At 35.4% G+C, this 16,522-nt stretch overlaps 1 protein-coding gene and 1 non-coding gene across 2 annotated transcripts in view; one reads left to right on the top strand and one right to left on the bottom strand.

Annotated features, from left to right (window-relative positions):
• LOC123681630 (cardioacceleratory peptide receptor-like) overlaps window positions 1-16,522 on the bottom strand; it is a 146,862-nt gene that overhangs the window by 102,544 nt on the left and 27,796 nt on the right. The gene's annotated exons all lie outside the window — the stretch shown is intronic.
• Window positions 1,187-1,348, top strand: LOC123683556. The gene has a single exon (XR_006748029.1). It is a non-coding gene; the product is annotated as a U1 spliceosomal RNA (small nuclear RNA).

Genomic DNA, 16,522 nt, shown 5'->3' with positions numbered 1-16,522 from the left:
CAACAACTTCTCCGCCTTTTAGCCCACTCATCTTCAGGCATTTGCCTCACAAATAATATTTCTCCATGAATAAGTCATGAAGTACGAATTAGAACGAAGTGTTCGCAAGAAAAGACACCCAAGGATAAAATCTTTGTATTTTCCCACTATTTAATTGCCGTTCCTGTACTTCCTTGCCTCGTGCAACTTTCCATTCAGACAGAAAAAAGGAAAATGAAAAAAAATATCTACAAGTTTGGATGAATGTAAATGGAATTGAATTCCAGAAATTGCATTATTTTCCGGAAGGTGTGAAATGTTGAGCAAGGAGAAAGAAAGGAATAAGATGGAAAAAAACTTCATTCTGTAGGTTTCCTCTCGACTTGAAATCGTTCAGGTGACATTCAGTGTCACATTGGAAAGAATTCTATTATGTTGGGTCTATTTCTTTTCCCATTCCTATCCTTTGGGATTTTTTTATTTTATGATTTGCGTTTTGGAATGTGTAGAATCCAAAAATTGCTTTTCTAGGAAAATGCATCAATCATTGGCGGCTCGTGAACATTCAAACCGAGGAGGCTAAAACTGAAGAGCATTGGAGTCATATACTAATAAAAAAGTTTTTTCATACTGACATAATGTATACATATTACATAATAATAATGAATTTTATATACAAATACGGTGACCTCGTGACATGAGCTGGAGCTCTTATGTTACGAAATCACCTATATATAGGGTGTTTTTTTTTCGAGGTATATAACTTTAAGTTGGCATTACTGTTCAAGATGGCGACCGATTTAACAGCTGTCAAGTGATTTATTCTCAGTTTGGTATACTTGACCCAAATTTACTATATTCTTGCATATATATAACTATCATATAGTTTAACCAATTATTATTCACTCAATTTGAGAATAGTTTTTTTGCGTGTATTTATAAGAGAGTGAACATTTGATTTCTAATAAATGAACATTTGGTGGACAAGAATTCGTAAATTTTGAAACGGTTACAAAATTCATTAACTCCCTTAACTTTAGTGGAGCAGTATATGTAGTGGAGTAATTTGTAACACTATGCCTGAGATATATTTTCATTCAAATTTATAGTCAAACTTTTTTCTGAAGATGGCGCCACCGTTTTTATAAGCCAATGAAATGTATTTCAAAACGACATATGAGCTCCCATTTTTATGCAGCTCTGTAAAATATATCATGTCGTAGGGGATAAACGTGATCAACAAGGCGGTCGCCCGGAGTGAGGTCCTTTCATTGCACTGCGATCGGACTGACCTCTGCCATTATCCATAATGAGGATTACATTGGACGATTAATTTTTGATAGTAGGGACTGAATATCCGTGGTCCCTGGTCTCACAATTAATATAAATTCTTGTCACTATTGCTATTTTATACAGGGTGTCTACTTCAACAATACTAAAACTTCAAGGCGAGATTCTAACGGGTGTTTTTTTTCGAGGTATATAACCTTAAGTTGGCTTTACTGTTGAAGATGGCGACCGATTTAACAGCTGTCAAGTGATTTATTCTTTTATTCTCAGTTTGGTTTGGCAATTCATCATGAATAGACTCACGCTTGAACAACGCTTGCAAATAGTGCAATTTTATTTCGAAAATAATGGTTCTGTGCGGAATAGGTATCGCGCACTACGTCCATTTTATTTTGTTTAGCGATGAAGCGCACTTCTGGTTGAATGGCTACGTCAACAAACAAAACTGCCGCATTTGGAGTGAAGCTAATCCTCAAGTGTATGTCGAAACACCGTTACATCAAGAACAACTGACTGTTTGGTGCGCTTTATGGGCTGGTGGAATCATTGGTCCGTACTTCTTCAAAAACGATGATGGCCAGAACGTTACAGTCAATGGTGATCGGTATAGAGCCATGATTACTAACTTTTTCATTCCTCAATTGAACAACCATGATGTCCAGGAGCTCTGGTTCCAACAAGACGGCGCAACATGTAGTGCCACAATCGATTTATTGAAAGACACGTTTGGTGACCGCCTAATTTCACGTTTTGGACCTGTGAATTGGCCTCCAAGATCTTGTGATTTAACACCACTAGACTACTTTCTGTGGGGCTATGTAAGGTCATTGGTCTATGCGGATAAGCCACAAACCCTTGACCATTTGGAAGACAACATTCGCCGTGTTATTTCCGATATAACAAATGTTGGAAAAAGTCATCGAAAATTGACGTCCAGTGGACTACATCCGAGCCAGTCGTGGCGGTCATATGCCAGAAATCATATTTAAAATGTAATGCCACAAGATTATCTTGCGGATAAATAAAATTCATGTCAATCGAATAATCCATCGTTGTTTTATTGCAATTTAAAGTTCTATAGCTCTAAAAAAAACACCCTTTACTTGTTGAACAAGAGGGGAAATTCAATTTTTTGTGTGATAGCGCCAACGCCATATTCCTTCAATGAGGCGAAAAAAAAAACTTTGAAGTAAATTTAATTACATCGTGTCCACTTCAACACACAACCGCTTATGAACTGAAAACACACTTCATGTTGCTTGATCCGGTAACAACTGCACAAAATTAATTCTAATTATCCATCAGAAAACGTTTGAGTTCATTTTGATGCTTCTTATTTTCGAAGTTAAGTTTACTTTGAGGTTTACTTCGAATTCAAGTGGGAGAAGGGTGTATAATTTATGTCGATAGAACAGCCAAACTTGCTGAAGGTAATATCTGCTCATCAAAACTAGGCATCGCATCCGGTTGTTTAAGAAGATGCCTTGTATGATATTTGACCAATTGAAAAGTCCCCATTCTGATGCACAGATGACGATACTAGTATTGAATCCGTATGATTTTTAGTAAATACTATCCTTCAAACGATACGTGTCAAAATTTGACAGCAGTCCGATCATTAGTTTGTGAGATATTGCGTTGTGAGTGTAGCTCTTTTGGTTTTTGAAAAAAATAATTTCGTGTGCTGATGAAATATTGCTTTTCGAAGGGAAAAATACAGTTGGAGCAAAATCTTGGCTTGATCTTGGCATCATTAATTGGTTTGCTAAGTTCAAACGTTGTGAAATGAGCACCGAAGACGGCGAACGCGCAGTGTACGCCCAAAAGAAGCTGTCACCGACGAAAAAATAAAAAAATTCTCAAAATAATTTTGAATGACCGTAAAGTGAATTTTAATCGAGATAACAGACATTGGGAATATATCATCTGAACGTGTACATGTTATCATTCACGAATATCTGTACATGAGAAAGCTGTGTGCAAAATGGGTGCCGCGCGAGCTCACAATCGATCAAAAGCAATGATTCTGAGCAGTGTTCGAAGCTGTTTAAGTGCAATAAACCTGAATTTTTGCGTCAATATGTAACAATTGATAAAGCATGGCTCCAACATTTCACTCCGGAGTCCAATCGACAGTCAACTGAGTGCAGTGCACACGATGAACCGAATCCAAAGCGAGGAAAACCACAACAGTCAGCTGATAAGATTATGGCATCAGTATTCTATGATGCGCAAGGTATAATATTCATTGATTACTTCCAAAAGGTCCAGACCATCAACAGCGATTATTATATAGCGGTATTGTGTCGTTTAAAGGATGAAATCGTTCAAAAACGGCCCAATTTGAAGAAAAAAAAAGGTGTTGCTCCATCAAGACAATGCGCCGTGTCACAAATCAATGAAAACAATGGCAAAATTGCATGAATTAGGCTTCGAATTGCTTCTGCATCCACCGTATTTGCCAGATCTGGCTCCCAGCGACTTTTTTCTTTTCTCAGACCTCAAAAGAATGCTCGCTGAAAAAAACTTTAGCGCAAATGAGGAAATAATCGTCGAAACTGATGCCTATTTTGAAGCGAAAGACAAATCAAATTTACAAAAATGGCATCGAAAAGTTGGAAGATCGCTATAATCGCTGTATCGCCCTCGAAGGCAACTATGTTGAATAATAAAATAGAATTTTGCTAAAAACATGTGTTTTACTATGGTAGACGGGGACTTTTCAATTGGCCTGTTGAATCTGACTTTTAACCAATTACCCGTCTTGAAAATCAAGTTTGACTTCAAGTCAAGCCAAATCAAGAAGCTTAAATAGCTTTTTCCTAATGTAATCTATTTTTTTGGACAAATATTCTTGAATATCTAAGTTCTCAATTTTGATTAAGACTCCAGTTCGTCACATTTCAGTCACCTGAAGAAAAAACCACCTCTCATCGTTCTAGATTGAATTGTTTGTAAGCGTTCCGTGATTTTTTCTGGATGCTTAGCAACGCTAAAATCGATCCCAAACGACATTATTCTGGACCGTTAAGATTACCACTTCGGGCGGGAGTTGTCTGCTGATTCAATAAAAAAAAAGTATCATTTCAACATCCTGCTCCAGAATCGGAGGTTAAGGATGACTGAGGATGATGAATGAGACTTTTCCTCTCCAAAGTTTGGATTCGGTAAGAGCGAGAACTTATCGCATTTTTATCATTCTTCTGGAATGAGTAAGAGTCGTTTTCTTGTCATAATGGAAATAATCGTTTTATAAAGTTGAATTAATTTTTTTCCTTGAAAATAGAGGGTGTTTGGAAATTCGAAGTGAGCCTTTAAAAGGGTGATACTGTAGGTCATCTGCAACAAATTAAGTCTAGTCAACTAGAGATCAAAAGTGGATGTTTACTGAGATATAGCGGTTTTTCGATTTTATTGAAAATATATAAGTTGTTTCGGAAAATAATTAATTGTGTTCAAACTACTATACTGTGAAAATCTAACTTATACTTCCTTGAAAGCTGATGAATGAGGGTTCACTTTAGAATGGAGAATGGTTGCCTAAAACTTATGCCATCTTAGAAATATTTGGTGTTATGTGACCACAACTTTTATTTTGGAAAATTTCTTAATAAGTTGTATATTTCTCGAAAAAACTTCATGGCACTTACGTACATGAATTCCTTGGTTCATTAGTTTTCTGAAAAAGTTTAAATGTTACCCGATTTTTCACGGAATCGTACAAAAAATCGAATAAAACGATAATTAACGTGAATACGTTTTTGTGATCCTGACGATTAGTTGTTTTTCTCCGATTGACAGTAAATATAAACTTGGGGGAAATATCAATCAGCAAAGTATTCCTGCCTGCAAAGTGAGGACTTTCCTTCTTAATTCTGGATGGGATTAAAACTTCATAAAATTTCTAAATTGTCTAACTACAGTTATTATTATTTTTTTTACATCAACATTATTATCATCTCTATTATCGTACAGACCAAAGAGGATTATTTTTTCTATACTATCATAGTATTGTAACATAGTCAACATTGTAAATAGTTAGTTATTAAGAATTATATCAAATCTGGCAACAACGCATCGATATGGTACCTGCAAATATGTTTAATACGATTCATTCAATGTAGAGACATAAATAAGATAGAAACAATAAATATAAAACTGCCTTATCAGTCATATGTGAATATCATTTAAAAACCTGAAGAAATCTCGCTCGACAACGTTACAGTATAAATGTACTACATAGTACTGAATAATACTACTAACTTATTTCCTCAATAATCATTAGCAATTACTGATAGAGGTATATAAATAGGTCAATTGAAAAGTACCCGTTCTACCATAGTAAAACACATTTTTTTAGCAAAATTCGATTTTTTTATTCAACATAGTTGTCTTCGAGGGCGATACAGCGATTATAGCGATCTCCCAACTTTTCGATACCATTTTTGTAGTACGATTTGTCTTTCGCTTCAAAATAGGTCTCAGTTTCGGCGATTACTTCTTCATTGGCGCTAAATTTCTTTCCAGCGAGCATTCTTTTGAGGTCTGAGAACAGGAAAAAGTCGCTGGGAGCCAGATCTGGCGAATACGGTGGATGCAGAAGCAATTCGAAGCCTAATTCATGCAATTTTGCCTTTGTTTTCATTGATTTGTGACACGGCGCATTGTCTTGATGAAACAGCAACTTTTTTTCTCAAATAAGGCCGTTTTCTAACGATTCCATCCTTTAAACGATCCAATAACGCTATATAATAATCGCTGTTGATGGTTTGGCCCTTTTGGAGGTAATCAATAAATATTATACCTTGCGCATACCCGAATACCGATGCCATAACCTTGCCAGATGAGTGTTGTTTTTTCTCGCTTTGGATTCGGTTCATCGTGTGCAGGATTTTTTAACGGGACATCATACATTTCAACGTATGATACAAGAGAACAGATAAAAACCTCAGCAAAAACTCTGTCTCCCCGTATTGGTGTAGTGATTGGTTTGTGTATACGTTTACAGAATAAGCTGACTGGCGGAGAACAAATGCGTTCAAATCAAAGACCGGTTCGAACCAAACCATGTTTGAGCAAGTTCAGTGTGGACGATCCGATTGAAAGATTCTATTAAATTTCGAAATATTTTCTGAGGAAGTAGCAAATAATAAACCTTTTGTGGAATTAGTTTTCATCATATCGGATTCTGGAACTAAAACTAGGAATTCACAAGGAATTTGTCGATGTTATGCTTTGAAAAGTAAAGACACGAAAGGAATCTACCACGCATTCTATTCATGTTTTTTATCAAAAGGTTATTTTCATTACCTAGCAACAGCTTCTCCCATACACATTTCATTTCTACTGCTTCTTATTTCCAGGAAATAGCCTTTTGAAGGAAAATATTTCTCTCATCATTTCTATCTATGATAAAATACTATATTACATGTCATACATTCAATTTATTTCTAGATCATTACTTCAGGCAAATAGATGATTTATCACTGCTACTGATCCGTTACAAGGTATTCGTCCTGAGGAATATTTGAATGAAATATAGGTATGAAAGATATTTCCTTAACGGTGGGTTTTTCAAAGAAGGATGTTTGGTCCTGCATCTACATAAAATGCAATTTTATTTCCTCGTATGATGAATGTGTTTGAGTATCTTCAGTTCTGTTATATCGAAAACCGAGTTCGCATAGACATGGAAATTCCTAAAAAAAAACAGAGGTTAACTGGAGCATGTTTCGTTTAGTTTTTTTTTTCATAACTGACATATTGACCTGAATCTATTCTTATTACATTATTCAGTTGAAGATATCTTGACGGCAGGTGATATCAACAGGACAGCTTCACTTGTCGTACCACCTGTTTGTTCGAGTTCTTTCATGGTCGTGAACTTTTTCTGTTTGATGACGAAAACACTGCAAATTTTACACAAGAGACAAATATTCCAAATTCAAAAATTATTTCATGATGAGCAACTTGTAAAACGAAAAAAAGCATTCAACTTCATTGAAATCGAACCTATGGCAGCAAGAATATCCACTTGCCTAATTCAGATTGATGGAGAATGTGGTAGTATTGCTATCAGCATTATTATTATTATTATTTGAACTGCGGTCGTTTTGGTTAGGTAAGCCTTCCGGGAACTGCGACCATGCAGATCTTTTGTTCTCTACCCTACTCATTCATAGCAACCCAAGGAGGTCGTTAAAGACGTTAATAAAACTGACAACCCCCTTAGGGGCCTTGGCCGTTACCTCTCTGGTACCCAGGACCGGCTTACCCATGTGAATGGTTCTTAGGCCAGCAAGCTCCGGACACTTGCATACCATGTGTTCGGCTGTTTCTGCTTCCGATCCACAGAGCATGCAAATCTCGTCTGCTGACTTTCCCATACGGTACAAATGATGTTTGTACCGACAGCGCCCCGTCAGCAGTCCCACCATCACCCGAAGCTCGGCTCGTGACAGCTTCAAGAGCTTTTTGGCGTAGGTAGGGAAATCGCCACGAATTTCTTTGCCTGAACAAGTCTAGGAGTGTTAGTCCAGTGGATTATCCTGTTGTTGAACTCTCATAGCTGGACCGCAGCTTTATATTTGTCTTTTCCTAGCCCACAGAAAGGCTCAGGTCCAGTAGGTGCACTTTTTGTAAGTTCATCGGCTTTTTCATTTCCTTCAACCCCACAGTGCCCTGGTACCCATAGTATGCTATCAGCATTATAATGGGTTATTCAAGAAGAACTCTGTTTTTTATATAGTCACAAGTACATGCAAGTTTTGATATTTCTTTAGAGTATCGCGTTTTTGTGGGGATTATTAAAACATTGATGGACGACAGACGAAACCTTTATTGTGGTCCAGCACTTGGAAACATCCTTGAACACTCTACTTACTCAAACCTCGTATCTTACTCCACTGAACTCTCTTTTTTTCCCATTTTTATAGCTGGGTTACAAACAAAATCAGCGTGAATTTCTTCTTCCTTTTCTTATTGTCTTAGTTATATGTCTGGGCAATGGTATCATGGTACCTGCACACTAATTAGGGCAGGGGAAAGATATTCCCTATTGTATCTTTCTGAGAACCTTATGAATGAGAAAGTTGTATGTACAAGTACCATGAAAGACCATTGGTACACTAATGCATGTGCATTTATATCAAGTATTGTGACGACAAATTCGGCTGGACACAGAAATGTCTGTGTCTAATGTCTGATTGCTCTTTGTCGCCTCATTTCGTTTTTTCAAATTTATTTATTTATTTAGCGTATGGCATACATGGGTTTTTCAAATATCTACCGGTTTATCATACCTACGCCACCCTTAATACAAGTCGCTCTAAGCAACCATTTTTTTGATATTTAAACTTGAAAATTTTAAGTCTGATAATCGATGCGTGTTGAAGTTATTACCAATATTTTGCATTTTTCACAATACCTAGGAAATTAATGTGAAGTTCGAGGAAGTAGTTTTGGGTTTTTATAGGGGGCGCCACCTATTCTATTACCAACTCTTTCATCGTTCAAAGAAGTCATAACTTTTGGGTAAAACTTCAACACCTTGTATCTTGGAAACGAAGAGTTTCCGGACATATATTTATTTAGACAATTCATATTAGAATATTGTGAGGAATCACCACCTGAGGTTTGCCAATCTACTTTTGAATCACCCTGTATATTAGGAGCTTGGGAAATTGTTATAATGAACTCATTTTCACTAGATAATGGCATTAAAATAAGAAAAAATCATTGTAAAAGTGGCGGATCTGTAAAAGTTACATTTCTTAAAATTTGGGATATTTTCGGTCAACAAAATCGTCCTTCCGAGAACGCTATTTAGAATTTGGTGAATAAATTTGTATCGGTACATAAAGTGCCAACAACAACACGTGTTTGACCGGGTCGTTCAAGTGAAAACATCGCAGCTGTGAGCCACAAGCCACAGAGTTGAGGAAGATCCGAATTTGTCAATTGCTCGAGTCTCGACGTTTCCACCAATTGAGGTTATCCACAAGGCGAGTTCTGTGTAAGGATTTGGCACAATTACAAGGTGCAATTAAAGCCGGCAGATCATTCACTTTGCCGTAGATTCGCTCAATTCCAGGGGCGTAGATGTGTCTTTTTTCAGGGGAGGTTATCGAAAAAAAATTCGTTACCTACGAATCAATTATCTTATCAAAAATAAATACTAATATGGCGTATACATATACACATCAAGGAACATTTCATAAATCATAATAAACTATTTTCCTGTAAGATAACATTTAATGAATTTGTGATCATAATAAACAGAAAAATAAATATAACATGCCTAGAAACAAATTGATGGCACAAAAACAATTGTTGTGGAAGGATAATAAATTCATTTACTCGTAATATAGTTTATCCTGTGTGTTTTTTATTATATCTTCTTTAATAATCTCTTTTTCATTTTCGCAAACCTTTCACAGAAACAATATTTAGATAAATTTCCCCTTGGATATATAATAAAGCCGAATCTGCAATCTTTTCGGACCTATCGTTGATCAGAGCTTGTTGAAAATGTCGATTAAATCATGGACATTGTCGAGACTGACGTCATGTAAGCATGGTTTCAGTTGCTCAATAACTAAAGATTGCAGAAACAACCGTTTGGAACCATTTGCATAAGGCTGGTCTCAAGCAAAAGCTCATTGTATGGCTACCACACTAGTTAACGCAAAAAATATCATGAACAGAATTTACATCTACGAATCGCTGCTTAATCGCAAAAAAAATCGGCTCATTCTTGAAGCGGTGGAAGACTGGTCATGAAAAGTCTATCGCTTACGACAACGTCAAGCTAAAACGGTCGTGGTCGAAACGCGGTGAGCAGGCGGAAATGGTGGCCAAGCTAGAATTAACGGCCAGGAAGGTTTTGTTGTATGTTTGATGGGAAAGGCAGGGAATTATCTATTATGAGCTGTTCCCCTACGGCACAACTGTTAACTCGTTACTGTACTGTCAACAATTGGGCCGCCTGAAGAAAGCAATCACCCAAAAGCAAGTAGGAGAGGAATTGTGTTCCATCAGGACAATGCCAGGCCACATGCATCGACTTTATAGTCCGGAACTGACACCAAGTGATTACCATATGTTCCTGTCCATGGCGAACAATTTTGCTGGTGAAAAATTCGCTTCAACAGAAGTTTGTGAAAATCGACTGTCTTAGTTTTTTGCCAATAGGGGCGAGGGCTTTTATGAGAGAGTAATAATGATATAATGTACCTTCAAAAAGGCAACATCTTATTGAACAGAACAGCGAATATTTGATCCAAATCGTTTCATTCTAATTATGGTAATTATAGTCTTGTTTTTCATGCAAAAAAATGAATTTTTTTAATACACCTTGTCAAGTTTCCGAGAATTTCACTATTTAAATCTTGATTCCTTGATTTTTTGACTTAAAAATTAATAGAACTTTTGCTCAGGCTAGGGGAATTAAATTCATATAGCAGCCGATCTCTTCACTGAAAATAATAAGTCAGAATAAACTTAAGATATGTTTATTCTTGTATTCCATTCCATCATAATAAATCTGAATAGAGACACGTCGAAATAAATGAATAGACGACATCGTATCCATAATTTAATTTTGGAAGAGCAAAGATTCATTTATCACTTGTCGAGAGATGATGTTTACACATAAATATTACTGCATTTCACCCTGCATTCTGGGTAGGGTACATATAAAGATTGCAAATCAGCGGAATTGACTAATGGTTTTCTTCAAAAACCATTTATCAATTACGTTCCTAAAGCTGATTTGAGTTGAAACACTCAAATGGTGTGGAATTTTAAATAGTTGTATAAGCTGCTAGTGACATTTTATACAAATTTTCTGTTTGGAAGATCTTTCCTTACGACATTGATAAATTTCATCTGGAATATATTTGAACATGAAATCTTTGGGTATTAATGAATTTCTCTTCTACATATTTACATAGTACAATGAACAGGACATGTCAGCATAAGAATAAGTTTAAATTCAAACTGAAAACTATAAGAAAATTAAATTAAAACAATTCAAACAAGATTAGGACGGAAAAAGTACAGGAAAACTACCTCAATGAGTAAATGAAAGAGAAAAATTCATCAGTACTGTGAAGGTATTTTTCAATCAACATTAACCTCGAAATCTTAAAATGTATACAGAATGTTCCTAAATTGGAGGTAGAAACGAAAATAAATGATTTCCCGGTTAATTTTAAGAAGAAAATATTCTATAAACATAGGATCGCAAACACTTTGTTCTCGAGATACAGGGTATTGAAGTTTCTTCAAGTTTTTTCTCATAGCATCTGCAGATCTACAGGATAATATTTTTTTTGAAACAATGCCATCTTTTTTCCTCCAGAAGAGGACCTCTGGTAGTTTAGAAAAATGTTGAAAGAAATTTTGGCCGACCACTACACTTTTTGGTTTCTTGTAGTTTGGTCATATCTGCTAGCGATTTCAAAAACAAAATTTCATACATTTCTCTAGCGATCCTCAAGAAAATCCAAATTATTGAAAAGATCCAGTTAGTGAGCTGTGTTGGATAAATTTATTATAAGTTTTTATTCTTATTTATGCAATCCGTAGCGAAGATTAATAAAGATTTGATAAACTGGTATAATCACAAAAAAGTAGGTCTACAAGGAACGCCCTGCATCTCGAAAACAAAATGTTTGCAGGGCCATTTTTATAGGAATTTTTTTTCCAAGGAATCTCTCATTTCCTATGTTGAACACCTTGTAAACAAGGAAGTGGAAACATTTCGAAGTTCCTCAATAGAACTCTTGAGGTTTTGAGCTGAAAACTAATCGAATAATTTTCTTAAGTGAGATAAAAAATGACCACTTCCAGAAGACGCTCCCAACAAAATATCGTCATAGTTGAGGAGGCAATTAACCATACTTTTTATATATAAGTATGGTCGATATAATAATGATACCACAAATATCTATCATCGTGCAGTTCAAGAACTGTGATTCATACGACAAATTACATACTATTTAGCAGCTTGTGAGCTAAAAATAAATAGAATGATCGAACCCGAATTACAAATACAAATTTGATGACCTGAATTTGGTTCTCATTCGCAATCAGAGAATTCTTTCAACACCAGTCATTACAAATATGAATAGGTAGTTTATATTTAGCCTTTAATACTATCAGCTTTTACAGGCAATGAAGAAGAATCCGCAAGCGAAATTGAAATACACTCAACGAGAGTCGGGACTCTCTGGTAACAATATAAAAAGTAGGGTTCCCAGGACTGATCCATGGGGGACGCCAGAAGAGTCAAAGTTTGCACAAATATGGAGCAATTAGAGAAGAACCTACCTCATATTTCAATGGTTCAACCAGTGCGTCTCGCACATAATGCTTTTAGGGAATTATTCTTCTTATAAAAAATATGCAATAGAATAAAAAGAAGTCCTATAGCAATCGTTCAAATGCAACGTTATAAGATTCATTATGACTTTTTTCCAATGTGTTGTGTAGTGTTCGAAATGTGTTCGGATAAAAAATTTCCTGTCTCTGTCCTATCGAGATTTATAAGTCCCTGACGAAGGCCTAATTTGTATGAGACAGTTTACAGCTCAAACAAGATACTCCCCTTCACCAGAGTTATTCAGGATAGTCTGAAATTTCATTTTGGAGTGGAAATTTCGTAATTGCAATTTGCAGTGATCACAAAACTTCTTCCTTCGAAAGAGATGGAAACAAAATACATCATTACGATAATTCAGCATAATAATTCAGTGGATATTTTTCTAGAATAACCTATGCTGGTTACCCACGTTTCTGAGATGAGATGAGGCACGTGGCAAATTTATACCCTAGGATATCATATTCAAGCAGCCGCATATAGGTCAATTTGTCTACCTACGCAGCACAAGTACATTGTTAATGGCTTGTCGATACAGTTGTACGATAAATTGCAGTTCAAATAGTTCAACGATTATTATTATGTATATTTGTATTCGATAACAATGAAAGGTTCTATACCTATACGATGTATTCCCACCTACTGCTACAGTTTAGACAATTGATATTTCTCAATTGTTAGCAACATGTTAATTATCCTCATTGCCTAAAGAGAACATCTATTTCATAAATATATAGGGTGGTCCATATTTTCGTTCAATAACTTTGGCGTTGGATAGAACAACTCTTTTCATGAAAAAAATTCATATTAGTTCTTGTGGTGTTTGAGAAATGTCTTGTACCTTATTTCATTTTTCGTCAATTTCATCTACATTGACCAAGTTTGATTTGAATTTTGGATTATTTTCATCAGAAAAGGATTTGATATGTAACGGGTGTTTTTTTTTCGAGGTATATAACTTTAAGTTGGCATTACTGTTCAAGATGGCGACCGATTTAACAGCTGTCAAGTGATTTATTCTCAGTTTGATTTGGCAATTCATCATGAATAGACTCACGCCTGAACAACGCTTACAAATAGTGCAATTTTATTTCGAAAATAATGGTTCTGTGCGGAATACGTATCGCGCACTAGGTCCATTTTATTTTGTTTAGCGATGAAGCGCACTTCTGGTTGAATGGCCACGTCAACAAACAAAACTGCCGCATTTGGAGTGAAGCTAATCCTCAAGTGTATGTCGAAACACCGTTACATCCAGAAAAACTGACTGTTTGGTGCGCTTTATGGGCTGGTGGAATCATTGATCCGTACTTCTTCAAAAACGATGATGGCCAGAACGTTACAGTCAATGGTGATCGGTATAGAGCCATGATTACTAACTTTTTCATTCCTGAATTGAACAACCATGATGTCCAGGAGCTGTGGTTCCAACAAGACGGCGCAACATGTCACACAGCTCGTGCCACAATCGATTTATTGAAAGACACGTTTGGTGACCGCCTAATTTCACGTTTTGGACCTGTGAATTGGCCTCCAATATCTTGTGATTTAACACTGCTAGACTACTTTCTGTGGGGCTATGTAAAGTCATTGGTCTATGCGGATAAGCCACAAACCCTTGACCATTTGGAAGACAACATTCGACGTGTTATTGCCGATATACGGCCACAAATGTTGGAAAAAGTGATCGAAAAATGGACGTCCAGATTGGACTACATCCGAGCCAGCCGGGGCGCTCATATGCCGGAAATCATATTTAAAATGTAATGCCATAAAATTATCTTGCGGATAAATAAAATTCATATCAATCGAATAATCCATCGTTGTTTTATTGCAATTTAAAGTTCTATAGCTCTAAAAAAAACACCCTTTATGAGAAAAGCAGAACTATGATGTATTAGATGAATAAGAATAAGTATGATTTGATATTTTGTATATGAAAAAAAGAATAGTGAATTTCTGATATAAATGTGGTTGCAACCATCGAATTCTACGATTTATGTATGACAAAGTTATTTCAAGAACTTGCCAAATTCTTTCTTCATTGCCTAAAAAAGTTTTCGTTAGAATGCAGGCTCTAGTTTTGTTTCAGCAGATTTTGCTTCGAAAGGAAAAAAAGGAAAGTAATGAGTTGAATATTTTTTCATTGAAATTAAACTCAAAATTTCAGTAGAAAATGTATTCATGAATTATGTTTGAAATGACCTCCACCATTCCTTATACAAACACGTGCCATCTTTCTTATTTCTTCAATTGTTACTTTCCGCACGACATTTAATCTCAATCTTCTCACTGCATCATCTATTCCAACAGTGTTAGATCTGGAGTTCCCGCTGGCCCCGAAAATAGTCCAAAATTATAATCAAATGTGGCCAACGTAGAAGAAATTGACGAAAAAAGAAAGAAATTTTTTGATAATAACAAGAACTCAAATATCTCGTAAAGTGTTGATTTTTGGTTATCACTAAATATGGCTCAAAGGACAGCAAATTAGTCATACTAACACTTCCTCCAAGGTTCACGTCTAATTTGGAAACACCCTGTATATCGCAGGCGTAATAGTCAATTCAAAAACAAAATAAGAAGAATTTCCCGGATAATTTTGAGAAGAAAAAATTGTTTAAACATAGGCTTGCAAACGCTAACATGTCCTCCAAGGTTTACGTCTAATTTGGAAAGACCCTGTGTAGCCTAACAAGCTTCATTTTCGAGATACAGAGTGTTAAAGTTTGAAAAAAATCATTTTTTTACTTATAACTCTAGTATTATTACATTCATTGCTCTATTTTTAGTTATTGAAGTCTAGATAATGTAATATTTCGATTAAGGTAAGAGTCACCAGTCACCTGCCAAAATTATTCAAGGAGTTACCTAAGTAGCTTATGTGGGATTACTTGTGATAAAATGGTTTAAGTAAACAGAATAATGTTTTTCTGAAGATTTATCATTTGATTTAAAGTCGCATAAATAACGCTTATATTTTTCCAAACTCATATATACAGAATCCATGTCTTTTCAGAAGACATTCATTTGCGACATATTCACATATCTGACACTCATGACGCTTCAAGTTAAAATGAACATTTTCAGTGTGCCTTTTGAGATAGCTTTTTCTATTTTTAACAGAATTACATTATTGACAATTTACTGGTTTCGAATTTGAATATTTGATATGTTTTTCGAGGAAAAATTCCCAATTCACAACAAAATCACATAAATGACACTGTTAAAAATTATCTCAATTCTTTTCGATTATATTCTACAATTCAAGGGGAAGAACAAATATTTTCTCAATTGATTTACTTAGATGATCCTTTGATGTTTCGATTCTCACCATTGAATATTGATATTGATCCTCTAATTCAATTTCGATGAAGTTCAAACCACCCACTCACTCACTTGATTTAGTGGAAATCCCAAACACCCTTAGACAACTTCCTCAAAATAACAGGGGTTGTGAGTTTCGTCTTCCCTCGATTCAAGTAAACATCGAAATTAATTATATATTAGTTTTAATGAAGCAAGTTCATCTTCTACAAACATGCAGTTTTCACGATCAATTTTCTTGTTCGATTGAAAAAGTGTGGAAATCAAATTATGTTTTCCATTACCGAGTTCTTAACTTAAAGAAGAAGAAGGGCTGTATCGGTCAGTTCATTTTGTTTAATTCTTTCCATTAACAAAGTGAACGAAGAAGCAATTTATATTTCACATCAAATTTCGTTTCTTTCACGATACAATAGTTTGTCTTTGAAAATTTCACGGAATATTTGGAATGATTTCTCGGAAAAAGAATTCTTTTAATTTTTTTTTTGAGAAAAAAATCACATCAACTCATTCTAAAAACTATGTATCACAATAAAATAAAAA

Source organism: Harmonia axyridis, chromosome 6 (assembly GCF_914767665.1).
Source record: "Harmonia axyridis chromosome 6, icHarAxyr1.1, whole genome shotgun sequence".
Lineage (NCBI taxonomy): Eukaryota > Metazoa > Arthropoda > Insecta > Coleoptera > Coccinellidae > Harmonia > Harmonia axyridis.
The sequence above is the reverse complement of the archived record's forward strand: the minus strand, read 5'-3'. Positions and strand labels throughout refer to the sequence as shown.